This window comes from Scyliorhinus torazame, chromosome 21, assembly GCF_047496885.1.
Source record: "Scyliorhinus torazame isolate Kashiwa2021f chromosome 21, sScyTor2.1, whole genome shotgun sequence".
Taxonomy (NCBI): Eukaryota; Metazoa; Chordata; class Chondrichthyes; order Carcharhiniformes; family Scyliorhinidae; genus Scyliorhinus; species Scyliorhinus torazame.
This window is the reverse complement of record NC_092727.1, coordinates 26653385-26665889: the sequence shown is the minus strand read 5'-3', so window position 1 is coordinate 26665889 and position 12505 is coordinate 26653385.

Below are 12505 nucleotides of genomic sequence, written 5' to 3'. Positions count from 1 at the left end.
CCTGGGTGCTGTACTGTCTGCTCCTGGTGGCAACGGGTTTGCAATCCAAAGTTAGATTGGCAAAGAGGGAGGGTGGGTCAACCTTTAGGGTCGCGAGGCCGCACACAGTGAGGGGTGGTAGTGGCCCACTGAATTTGAGGGTGAGGCTCTGGAGATTGCACTGGAAGTCCAGGCCGAGTAGTAGGGCAGCGCAGAGATTAGGAAGGACGTAGAGGCGGAAGCCGCTGAATTCTACGCCCTGGACCGTGAGTGTGACCATGCAGAACCCCCGGATTGGGACGGAATGGGATCCGGAGGCCAGGGAGATTCTTTGATTGGCTGGGTGGACCGCAAGGGAGCAGCGCCTTATCGTATTCGTGTGGATGAAGCTTTCGGTACACCCGGAGTCCATCAGGCAAGAGGTCACGTGGCCGTTGATTTTCACCGTAGTCGAGGCGGTGGCCGGATTGTGTGGACGAGACTGGTCGAGCGCCATTGAGGTGAGCTGCGGTTAGTCATCGCTGGCGTCCGAAGATGGAGAGCGTGGGGGGCCCAGGTCGTGGAATGCTGTCGGTGTCCATGTCCCGTGGGGAAGACAGGATGGCAGCGCCTGAAGATCCTGCGGTGGACAAAATGGCGGCGCCCATGGGCCCCACGTTGCGGGGGCTGGACAAGATGGCGGCACCCATGGGCCACACGTGGACTGCAGGGGGGAAGAGGATGGCGCCCACATGCCGCTCGCGGCCCCGGGAGGTGAAGATGGCAGCGCCCACTGGCTGCGCGTGGTCCGGGGAGGTGAAGATGGCGGCGCCCATTGTGTGTGGGTCAGGGGGGAGGGGGCGATAGCGGCGACTGCGCGGGCCTGGCACACTGCGGCGAAGTGGCCCTTTTTTGCTGCAAGCCTTGCAAATGGCAGCGCGGGCCGGGCAGTGTTGGCGAGGATGCTTCTGCTGGCCGCAGAAGTAACATCAGGGAGCCGGGGGTGCACGGATTGGCATGTGGCGCAGGCGTATTGGCTGGGTAAAGCCCCGGCTGGGGCGGCCTTTTGTGGGGTCCACAAGGGATAGGAGGGGTGGGCCGCGCGGCCGGAGGGGTATGCCTGAGCATTACGTGAGGCGGCCGTCATGGAGAGTGCTAGCTTCTTAGTCCCCGCTAGGTCGAGCGTGGCCCCTTCAAGCAGCCTTTGGAGAATGAGGTCCGACCCAATCCCCATTACAAAAGCATCGCGCATAAGAAGGTTAGAATGTTCGGTCGCCGTAACGGCCTGACAGTCACAGTCCCGGACTAGTGGGATTAGGGCCCGCCAGAAGTTTTACATTCTGCTGCCGGTGCAGGGCGCAAACCTTGTTAGCGGCACCAGTAAGGGACTGGAGCATGGAGCTCGAATCGGCACCTGGCATAGACCTTGATTTTGACAAGACGCCTGATTCTTTGCTCGATTGTGGTTGGCGTTTGCGGCGTCGCGAGGTGGAGAATTCTGCCCCTATATTCTTCCTGCCATAATAGACAAGTTACACTTTACCTTATTATACACCATCTGCCAAATGTTTTGCCCATTCATTGAACCTGTCTGTACCCTATTGCAGAATTACTACCTCCTCTGACAACTTACTTCCCTGCCCGTCCTGGTGTCATTGCAAATGTAGCTACAGTACGTCTGGTCCCTTCATACAAATCATTGCAAATATCTAAACAGTGATTTTAAAATAACCTGCTGTATCAATGGGTAACATCCAGTAGATTTAAGCAAAATGCTGCGTACGTTGGAAATCTGAAATTAAAAAAAGAAAATGCTGTATAAACTCAGCAGGTCTGGCAGCAACTGTGAAGAGAGAAACAGAGGGCGTTGTTTCACTGAAATGAAACAGAGTTCCTTGTCGAGCATGTTTAGCCGGGTGTTTCCTGACATTGGCAGCGCCAAGACCGACTGCGTTGTTAAATGGACTCTGCTTCATTTTGGGACCTTGGCGAGGAACATCCCGACAAGCCCACGGTTGCTCCCATTTCTTGCACTAATGAGCTCCGATCTCTTGACACCTCATCGTGGCCTCTGGACCACCCAAATGCCCCAATTCACCTATAAGGGGGTCATCGAGCCCCCCACACCTCACAAGGGTAGGGTGCTCCTGAGGCCCGATCCAATGCATTGGCATGGTGCCATCTCAGCACCCTGGCAGTGTCCCTGCCAGCTTGGCAGTTCCACCTGGGCATGCTGTCAGCTGGCACTGCCACCTATACACAATGGCAGTGCGAGGGTGGCACTGGTTGGCGCTGTCAGGGTGCCTGGGTGGCACAGGTGTCATCGGTGGTGACAAGGTATCACCCTTCCCAGAGCCCAACCAACCAGGAGCCCCCAATCACCTACGCCCCCCCCCCCAAGTGCCAGTATGTCTGGTCCATGCTTTTGGAAACCAGTGCTAAATGCCATCGGCTTGGGGTCTCTGCGGTGAGGCTATTCAGTCCTGGGTACTGGGTAGATCCAGCAGAGGCATATTCAAGTGAGGTTAACTGCAAACATCATCCACTTCACAGAGAGTTGAGAGAATTCCAATTATCCCCTTCACTCTTGAATAATTTTGAAGTGCTCAGCTGGAAATTGACAGCACTCTTTGAAGTGGTTGACCTTTGTAAATATTGTGGTCAGAGCAGTGCAGAGTTACTGAGCCATGAAAAAGATGAACAAAGCAAGTTGCATAACTTTGTTTGTGGAAGCTGTCAATCACAACCCAGTAAGGGCCTGCAGCTCAACGATCTGAGGATTCAAACACAGGTTGCTGGTTTACTCCTTCCAGGAATTGACACATGGGTACTTCCTCTGTCTGGGCCAGCGGCTGTATGCTCAGGTGAATGTTACAAATGTAACATTGTTCAATTGTCCCTATCGGGACTGCACTCTTGCTTCCAGACCGGGGTTTCTTTCCTGGGGGGCCTGTGAGGGTGGGCCTCTTATCCAGGGGGTCTCGATGGGAGATTCCCCTATTCAGGAATCTCTGGGATGGTCCCCGTACTCAGGAAGTCTGGACGATTGCCCTATTTAGGGGTCTCTGGGTGGCTGACAGGTCAGGTCACCCCCATACTTGGAGAAAGGAGGACCCAGAAAATCAGGGGGTGGGGGGCTGATCTGTGATGCAGGGGCATGCAGTGGTGCAGGGGTCTGCCTTGCGATGTGGGAGGTGCTGTGGGCGGCTGCTTTGTGATGCGGGGGGGGGGGGGGGGAGAGAGGGTGGTGGCCAGCCGCAGAACCTTGCTATCGGGAATTCCTTGTATTCCTCGCCATGCATACATTTGCGTGGTGAGGGATATAGAATTGCTTCCTGGGAGTGCAAATCAGTTTCAATTCACCATCAGCAGGAGAACGTAGTTTCCCAAATGGAGGATCCCAGCCAATATAAAAGAAAGGGTACAATTCAAAAGGGGATACGGAGCAGAGGGGCCTGGTGTATATGTACTTAAGTCACTGAAGGTTGCAGGACAGATTGAGTGCATGATTAATAAAGCAGATGGCATCCTGCAATTTATCAAGAGGGGCAGAGTGTACAATGTTAAATAAAAGTAAAATACTGCAATTCGTGGAAATCTGAAATAAAAATCAAAAATGCTTGAAATACTCAGCAGGTCTGGCAACATCTGTGGAGAGAAAAACAAAATGAATGCTTTGAGTCAAATGAGGTTCTTCTTCAGAACTGAAGGAAGGTCGAAATGTGATGGGTTTTATGTCGTCAAAAGTGGGGGAGGGGGAGGAGGAACAAACGGGAAAGTCTGGGAGTAGGGAAAATGACAAAGATGTCCTGGAACAAAGGACAAAGGGGTTGATAATGAGAGACAAAAGCATTTGTCCAAATGCCAGAAAAATGAACAGATCTGGCCAAAAGCTAACGCATGAAAACCATGATTCAAACTGGTTGTGGTAGTAGGTATTAGGGGTATTACGGTACCCAGGTTAATGCTGTAAGACCATTGGTGTGGGAGGTACCTGAGACAGCAATATCATTGGTGAAGCCTGCCTGCTGGTTCCGCCCAGTAAGGCGGAGTATAAGAGCCTGTGTCTCCCCAGCAGCTGCATTCTGTACCTGCGCTGCTGGGGGAAACATCTAGTCCAATAAAGTCTTCAATTGTCATCCAATCTCACTTCTGAAATTATTGATCGAGCATCAATTTATGGGACTAGATTTTAAAGAATGGAGCTCCGAATCAAGCCAGAGTATCTGCAACTCAGCCCCCACGCGGCAAACTCAGCGGCAACCTTCAAACACTGGCTGGCGTGCTTCAAAGGGTACCTCAGGACGGCCACGACTGAACCTATGGAGGACCAGAAACTGCAAGTTCTCCACTCGAGGGTGAGCTCAGAGATCTACACCCTCATCGAGGATGCGGACGATTTCGAGGCCGCAATGACCCTGCTGAAAGGACACTATATTCGCCCAGTAAACCTGGTCTACGCTCGACATCAGCTGGCAACGAGGCGACAAATCCTCAGGGAATAGCTGGAGGAATTCTACTGTGCACTCCTGTTGTTAGGTAGGAACTGTGACTGCCCGCAAGTTTCAGCCAGCGACCACACAGAACTTTTGATCTGGGATGCATCCGTTGCAGGTCTGCTGTCCTCCCAAATCCGCCAGGGGCAGCTAGAAAAAGAGACACTAGGCCTCAAGGAAGCACGGGCCCTTGCTAGCTCCCTGGATGTGGCCTCCTGAAACACCCATGCTTACGTACCCGACCGCGCGGCGGCCCCTTGGGCAGTGTGGAACCTCCCCGCGGCTGACTCCGATGCATCCCCCATCCCCCCACAGCTTGTGCTGCGCGACTACCAGGCAACCCCAGGGGACCCCGCTGCTATTTTTGCAGGCAAGCCAAGCACCCCCGGCAGCGCTGCCTGGCCCGTTCCTCCACCTGCAAAGGGTGCGGCAAAAAGGGCCATTTCGTGGTGGTATGCCAGGACCAGGTGGTCGCCGTGGTCTCCGGGGGCGAACCGGGACCGCCACCCCAACCCTCTCCACGAGCCACGTGTGGCCAGCGGGCGGCGCCATCGTCCTGTTCCAGAGCCACGTGCGGGCCTCGGGCGCCGCCATCTTATTCCCCGGGGACCACGTGCGACGGATGGGCACCACCATCTTGCACACCCCCAGCCATGTGCGACCAGTGGGCGCCGCCATCTTGGCTGGAGTCTCAGGACCCCGGGTCGGATGACCACACACCGCCCGAGGAAAACCTCCAACTTCTGCCACGAGTTGCCTCGGTGACCGTGGACCCGTCTTGGCCCCGAACGCTGTCGACCGCAACGACGACCGTGCTCATCAATGGGCACGAAACATCCTGCCTGATCGACTCTGGGAGCACAGAGGGCTTCATACACCCAAACACGGTAATGCGCTGTTCTCTTCCCATCCACCCAGTTAATCAAAAAGTCTCCCTGGCCTCCGGGAGGTCTCACTCTATAGAGATCAAAAGGTTCTGCGTAGTGAACCTCACGGTCCAGGGAAGGGAATTAAAAAAATTCCGCCTCTATGCCCTTGCTCACCTCTGTGCTGCCACGCTGCTAGAGTTAGATTTCCAATGTAACCTCCAGAGTTTAACTTTTAAATTCGATGGCCCTATACCCCTCCTCACTGTCTGCAGCCTCGCGACCCTCAAGGTTGATCCGCCTTCCCTTTTTGCGAACCACACCCCGGATTGCAAACCCGTCGCCACCAGGAGCAGACGGTACAGTGCCCAGGACCGGACCTTCATTAGGTCGGAGGTCCAGCGGTTACTGAAGGAAGGTATCTGATCTGGTCAATCAGATTGCACAATACAAGGTCTTTTCCAGGGTGGATCTAAAATCCGCCTACCACCAGCTCCGCATCCGCCCTAGCGACTGCAAATACACTGCATTTAAAGCAGATGGGCAGCTCTACCACTTCCTAAGGGTTCCCTTCGGTGTCACAAATGGAGTCTCGGTCTTCCAACGGGAGATGGACCGAATGGTTGACCGGTACGGTTTGCGGGTCACCTTTCCGTAGTTCGATAATGTCACCATCTGCGGCCACGACCAGCAGGACTTTGACACCAACCTCCGAAAATTCCTCCATACTGCAAAAATCCTTAATCTAACCTACAACAAGGACAAATGCGTGTTCAGCACCGACTGTCGAGCCATCCTCGGCTACGTAGTGCATGATGGAGTTATCGGGCCAGATCCCGAACACATGTGCCCCCTCATGGAGGTTCCCCTCCCCCACTGCTCCAAGGACCTGAAACGCTGCCTGGGATTTTTTTCATATGATGCCCTGTGGGTCCCCAACTCTGTGGACAAGGCCCGCCCACTAATTCCATCCACGGGTTTTCCCCTGTCGGCGGAGGCCCGCCAGGCCTTCAGCTGCATCAAAGCGGACATTGAAAAGGCCACGATGCACACAATCGAGGAATCCCTTCCCTTCCAAGTCGACGCATCCGACGTAGCTATGGCGGCCACCCTCAACCAAGCGGGCAGACCCGTGGCCTTCTTCTCACGCACTCGCCGCACTTCAGAAATCTGCCATTCCTCAGTTGAAAAGGAGGCCCAGGCCATAGTAGAAGCTGTGCGGTACTGGAGGCATTACCTGGCCGGCAGGAGATACACTCTCCTCACTGACCAACGGTCGGTTGCTTTCATGTTCGATAATGCACAACGGGGCAAGATAAAGAGCGATAAGATCTTACGGTGGAGGATTGAGCTCTCCACCTACAACTATGAGATCTTGTATCGTCCCGGGAAGCTAAACGTGCCTCCTGATGCCCTATCCCGCGCCACGTGTGCCAACGCACAAGTGGACCGACTCCGGACCCTCCACGAGGATCTTTGCCACCCGGGGGTCACTTGATTCTTCCATTTCATTAAGACCCGCAACCTGCCCTACTCCATCGAGGAGGTCAGGCCCGCCACCAGGAACTGCCAAATCTGCACGGAGTGCAAGCCGCACTTCTACAGGCCAGAGAAAGTGCACCAAATAAAGGCTTCCCGTCTCTTTGAACGCCTCAGTATGGGCTTCAAAGGGCCCCTCCCCTCCACTGACCACAACATGTACTTCCTGAATGTGATTGACAAGTACTCCCGGTTTCCATTCGCCATCCCCTGCCCCGACATGACCGCAGCCACCGTCATAAAAGCCCTCCACAGTATCTTTACACTGTTCGGTTTCCCCACCTCCATACACAGTGATTGGGGGTCCTCCTTCATGAGCAACGAACTGTGTCAATTCCTGCTCAGCAAGGGCATTGCCTCGAGCAGGACGACCAGTTACAACCCCTGGGTAAACGGACAGGTAGAGAGGGAGAACGGGACGGTCTGGAAGACCGTCCTACTGGCCGTACGGTCCAGGAATCTCCCAGTCTCACGCTGGCAGGAGATCCTCCCGGATGCTCTCCACTCTATCCGATCACTGCTATGTACCACGACCAACCAGACACCTCACGAACGTCTCCTTGTCTTCCCTAGGATGTCCTCCTCCGGGCCCTCGCTCCCAACCGGCTGGCAGCTCCTGGACCCATCCTGCTCCGCAAACATGTGCGGGCGCACAAGTCGGACCCATTGGTCGAGAGGGTTCACCTCCTTCACGCTGACCCTCAATACGCCTACGTGGCGTACGCCGACGGCCGATAGGATATGGTCTCCCTACGGGACCTGGCGCCCGCTGGGTCCCCACCCACACCCCCACCACCAACACCACCCTCCCTCTCACCGGCGCACCCCACAGCCGCCCCCTTCCCAGGTGGATCGGTTCTCCCACTGGTCCCATCTAGGGGTGATGAAGCTGCCGAAGAAGCCAAAGCCACGGCACCTACATCACCGCCGAAACTGCGATGATTGCACAGGATGACCAGGGCACCCGACCGACTAATGCTTCATTTTGAATGTAAATAAGTACTGTAAATAGTTGCGACATGTAACGAGGCAAAACACTGTACTAATGTATGCCGGGTACCACCATAACTTCAACCTCTACCATTGTCTAACGTGAGACCACCACCCCTGCCGGACTCTTTTTTTTAACAGGGGGTGAATGTGGTAGTCAGTATTAGGGTTATTACGGTACCCAGGTTGATGCTGTACGACCATTGGTGTGGGAGGTACCTGAGACAGCAATATCATTGGTGAAGCCTGCCTGCTGGTTCCGCCCAGTATGGCGGAGTATAAGAGCCTGTGTCTCCCTAGCAGCATGCATTCTGTACCTGCGCTGCTGGGGGAAACATCTAGTCCAATAAAGCCTTCAATTGTCATCCAATCTCGCTTCTGGAGTTATTGATCGAGCATCACTGGTACAGGGCAAACAAAAAAATTGAAATGGACAGCAAGAGTTCATATCAGAGCTCATGGGTCTGAAATTGTTGAACTTGCTGTTGAATCCAGACGGCGATGAGATGCTTTTCCTTGAGCTTTCATCCTGTGCTTCACTGGCACAAGGGCGAGGACAGAAATCTGAGAGGGTTTGGGAACATTTCCACTCTTTCTGCTAGTGTGGCACTCAGCTTTTGGTTGCGAGCCATTTTAATCTACCACCTTGCTCTTGCCCGTTCACATTTCTGGTGTTCTCAATATCTAACAGGATCAATATGAATTTCGACAAAGCTGAAAATAAGATGCTGTCAGCTCCTTCGCAATAAAGTGAAAGTGACAACAAAACAATCTCCACCTCTCACAATCCCGCATCAATAATGCAACCATCAAATTATTTCTCAAAGTTCTTTCGAAGAGTTATCTTTTTCTCAGTCTACGTTACTCTGTTTATCATCATCTGTTCCGTATGCTGAGGCCTTTGGAACCCACTCAAACAGCAGAAACTGCGACCACGCAAGCTGTTACGGATACTGAGGCAGCGCTGGGGAATGGGCTCAGAATTCTCTGCCACTTGCAAGCCCATCAGAAAATTGAGTATTTTGCTCAGCTCATCACAGCAGGAGGGTGAGCGAGAGAGGCCCAGAAGCATCCACAGGGTAACACATGCAGAAGCCTGAAGCAAAAAAGAAACATTAATTTGTTAATCACTTCCGCCTCTGCAAAGGACATTTTGAAGCTGCAGAAGTTTCAGTGCAAATCTTTCGGAACAATGTCAGGTTATGCAAGGTGTGGGGCGTCATTCTCCGACCCCCCGCCGGGTTGGAGAATCGCCGGGGGCTGCCGTGAATCCCGCCCCCGCCGGTTGCCGAAGTCTCCGGCACCGGAGATTCGGCGGGGGCGGGAATCGCGCCGCGCCGGTTGGCGGGCCCCCCCGCTCGATTCTCCGGCCCAGATGGGCCGAAGTCCCGCCGATAAATTGCCTGTCCCGCCGGCGTAAATTAAAGTACCTTTCTTACCAGCGGGACAAGGCGGCGTGGGCGGACTCCGGGGTCCTGGGGGGGGCGCGGGACGATCTGACCCCGGGGGGGTGCCCCCACGGTGGCCTGGCCCGCGATCGGGGCCCACCGATCCGTGGGCGGGCCTGTGCCGTGGGCGCACTCTTTCCCTTCCGCCTCGAAGACGGAAGAGACTATCTCCACTGCGCATGCGCGGGAAACTGTCAGCGGCCGCTGACGCTCCCGCGCATGCGCCGCCCCGACATGTCATTTCCACGCCTGCTGGCGGGGCAACAAAGGCCGTTTCCGCCAGCTGGCGGGGCGGAAATCCCTCCGGCGCCGGCCTAGCCCATCAATGTTGGGGCTCGGGCCCCAAAGATGCGGAGCATTCCGCACCTTTGGGGCGGCGCGATGCCCGTCTGATTGGCGGCGTTTTGCGCGCCAGTCGGCGGACATCGCGCCATTTGGGGAGAATTTCACCCCTGGTGTGGTGTAGTACTTGCAGAAGTGGAATTCTAATGACTCTCCGAGCAAGCATGTTAAAATGTAGAATCTATACACTCTGGATCACTTTGATACTTAGTCGGAAACAAACGAATTAGTGCCTGAGACTTCCTAGCCAACCCTGTCATTCAAGTTACCATCTTTCAGACAATTTGATAAAGCAAGGCTCCATCATGAAGATGTAAAAGGTCACAGGGCACGAAGAAGGGGAGGGGAGCTCCCCCTGGTGTCCTGGCCAATATTTATCTCTCAATCAACATCACAAAAACACCGATCACATTGAGTTTGCGGGATTCTGCCATGTGCAGATGGACTGTTTTGTTTCTTACATCAGAAGGGCGGCACAGTGGCACAGTGGTTAGCACTGCTGCCTCACAGCGCCACAGACCCGGGATCAATTCCGGCCTTGGGTGACTGTCTGTGTGGAGTTTGCACTTTCCCCCCGTGTGTGCGTGGGTTTCCTCCGGGTGCTCCGCTTTCCTCCCACAGTTCAAAGATGTGCAGGTGAGGTGGATTAGTCATGATAATTTGCCGTTTAGGGTCCAAAAGATGTGCAGGTTAGCTGGGGTAATGGGGAGAAAATGAAGAGTGGGCCTAGATAGGGCGTTCTTTAAAAGGATTGGTGCAGACTCGATGGGCCAAATGGCCTCCTTCTGCACTGTAGGAATTCTTAGGCAACAGTAACTGTATAACACTTTGTGAAACACTGAAGTTGAGAAAGGCCTGGGACGGGATTCTTCGGAAACAGGCGGGCCGGGCAACTCTGGCACGAAGGTGTGGTGTGAACCACTCCGGCGTCGGGCCTCCCCGAAGGGGCGGAATCCTCCGCACCTTCAGGGGCTAGGCCAGTGCCGGAGTGGTTTGCGGAAGGGGCTTGGCGCCACGCCAACTGGCGCTGAAGGGCCTCTGCCGGCCGGCGCGAGTTGGTGCATGCGCGGGAGCGCCAGCGTGTGCTGGGGTCATCCCAGTGCATGCGCAGGGGGGGTTCATCTCCACGCTGGCCATCGCGGATCATTATACCAGCCGGTGCAGAGGAATAGAGTGCCCCCACGGCACAGGCCCACCCGCGGATCGATGGGCCCCAATCGCGGGCCAGGCCACCATGGGGGCACCCACCAGGGCCAGATCCTCACGCACCCGCCAGAGGCCGCCCGCGGAGTCAGGTCCCGCCGGTAAGTACCTGGTGTAACATACGCCGGCGGAACAGGCCGAAAACTGGCGGCCGTTCGGCCCATCGCTGGCCGGAGAATCGCCGGGGGGGGATCGCTGTCGCCGGCCGGCATGGCGTGATTTCCGCCCCCGCCAAAACCCCGGCGCCGGAGAATTCGTCAGCCGGCGGGGGCGGGATTCACGCCAAACCCCCAGCGATTCTCCGACCCGGCGGGGGGTTGGAAAATCCCGCCTCTTATATCGATTCAATTCTTTATTTCCGATTGCAAAGCAAATATCAAGCAAGAAGGAATGGCATTACATTTTTTAAAGTTTTGAATGTGGGTCAGATAACAGACAACAGGGCAGCACCGTGACACGGTGGCACAGTGGCTAGCACAATTGCTTTGCAGCTCCAGGGTCCCAGCTTCGATTCCTGGCTTGGGCTACGGAGTCTGCATGTTCTCCCCATGTCTGCGTGGGTTTCCTCTGGGTGCTCTAGTTTCCTCCCACAATCCAAAGATGTGCAGGCTAGGTGGATTGGCCACGCTAAATTGTCCTTAGTTTCCAAAATTGCCCTTAGTGTTGGGTGGGGTGACTGGGTTATGGGGATAGGGTGGAGATGTGGGCTTGGGTAGGGTGCACTTTTTGGGAGCCGGTGCAGGCTCGATGGGCCAAATAGCCTCCTTCTGCTCTGTAAATTCTATGAAATCTATGAAAGCTGACTCTGTCCACGGGTTTCCAACTGTGACTCCTTTATCTGCAATAAAGGCAAATGTGAGTTATTGGAGAACAGGGTAATAAATTGTGATGGTTCCCATGGTCACCTAAATAATTGAGTTTCAATGCAGAATTTATTTTCAAATGTTCAAAATCATTGTGCACAACATTCACCTTGTGCATTCTGCATTAAGTATGATATTCCTCCTATAATGCACGTGATTTTAATTTTTATTAGGGAAGCCAATCATGAATGTTGTCAATGTGCTCTCAGGATCATTGGATGGGTTTTAAGATCCTGCTTTGATAATGTATTGTACTAATATCTGGACAGATCAACTTCAGGGTTGTAATAACACCTGTACTGTTATGGGCGAGGTGTTTTCAGAACCCCAAAATGTATCATGGAGTTCAACCAACCTCTCCCTTTAATGGGTTGTTGCTTTTGAAGCACGCGGCTTGTTCTCCAGGTGTGATATTACAATTATGGACACGTGGTTTCTAACACAAAACAAATGTTTATTCCATGAACTCAACTTAACCTCTTAAATAAACATTGGATCTCTTAACACCCCTTACTTCAAAGATAACCCCGAAAATTACAACATTAAATAATCCTCCAGTTATCCCTTTCAACATCAATGAGACTTAACACCTTTAAACAGAAACACATCAGGTTAAAGGCTTTACTATTATGAGTTTAAATCACCCAAATGATCCAGAGATAGTCTTTCATGGCAGAGATCACAGCAGATCCAGCTCACTGCAAAACACAGACACACACCCAGCTCTTTTCCTCAAAACTGACACTTCAAAATGGCTGAACTGAGCTCAGCTCCACCCACTCTCTGACATCACTGTTTTC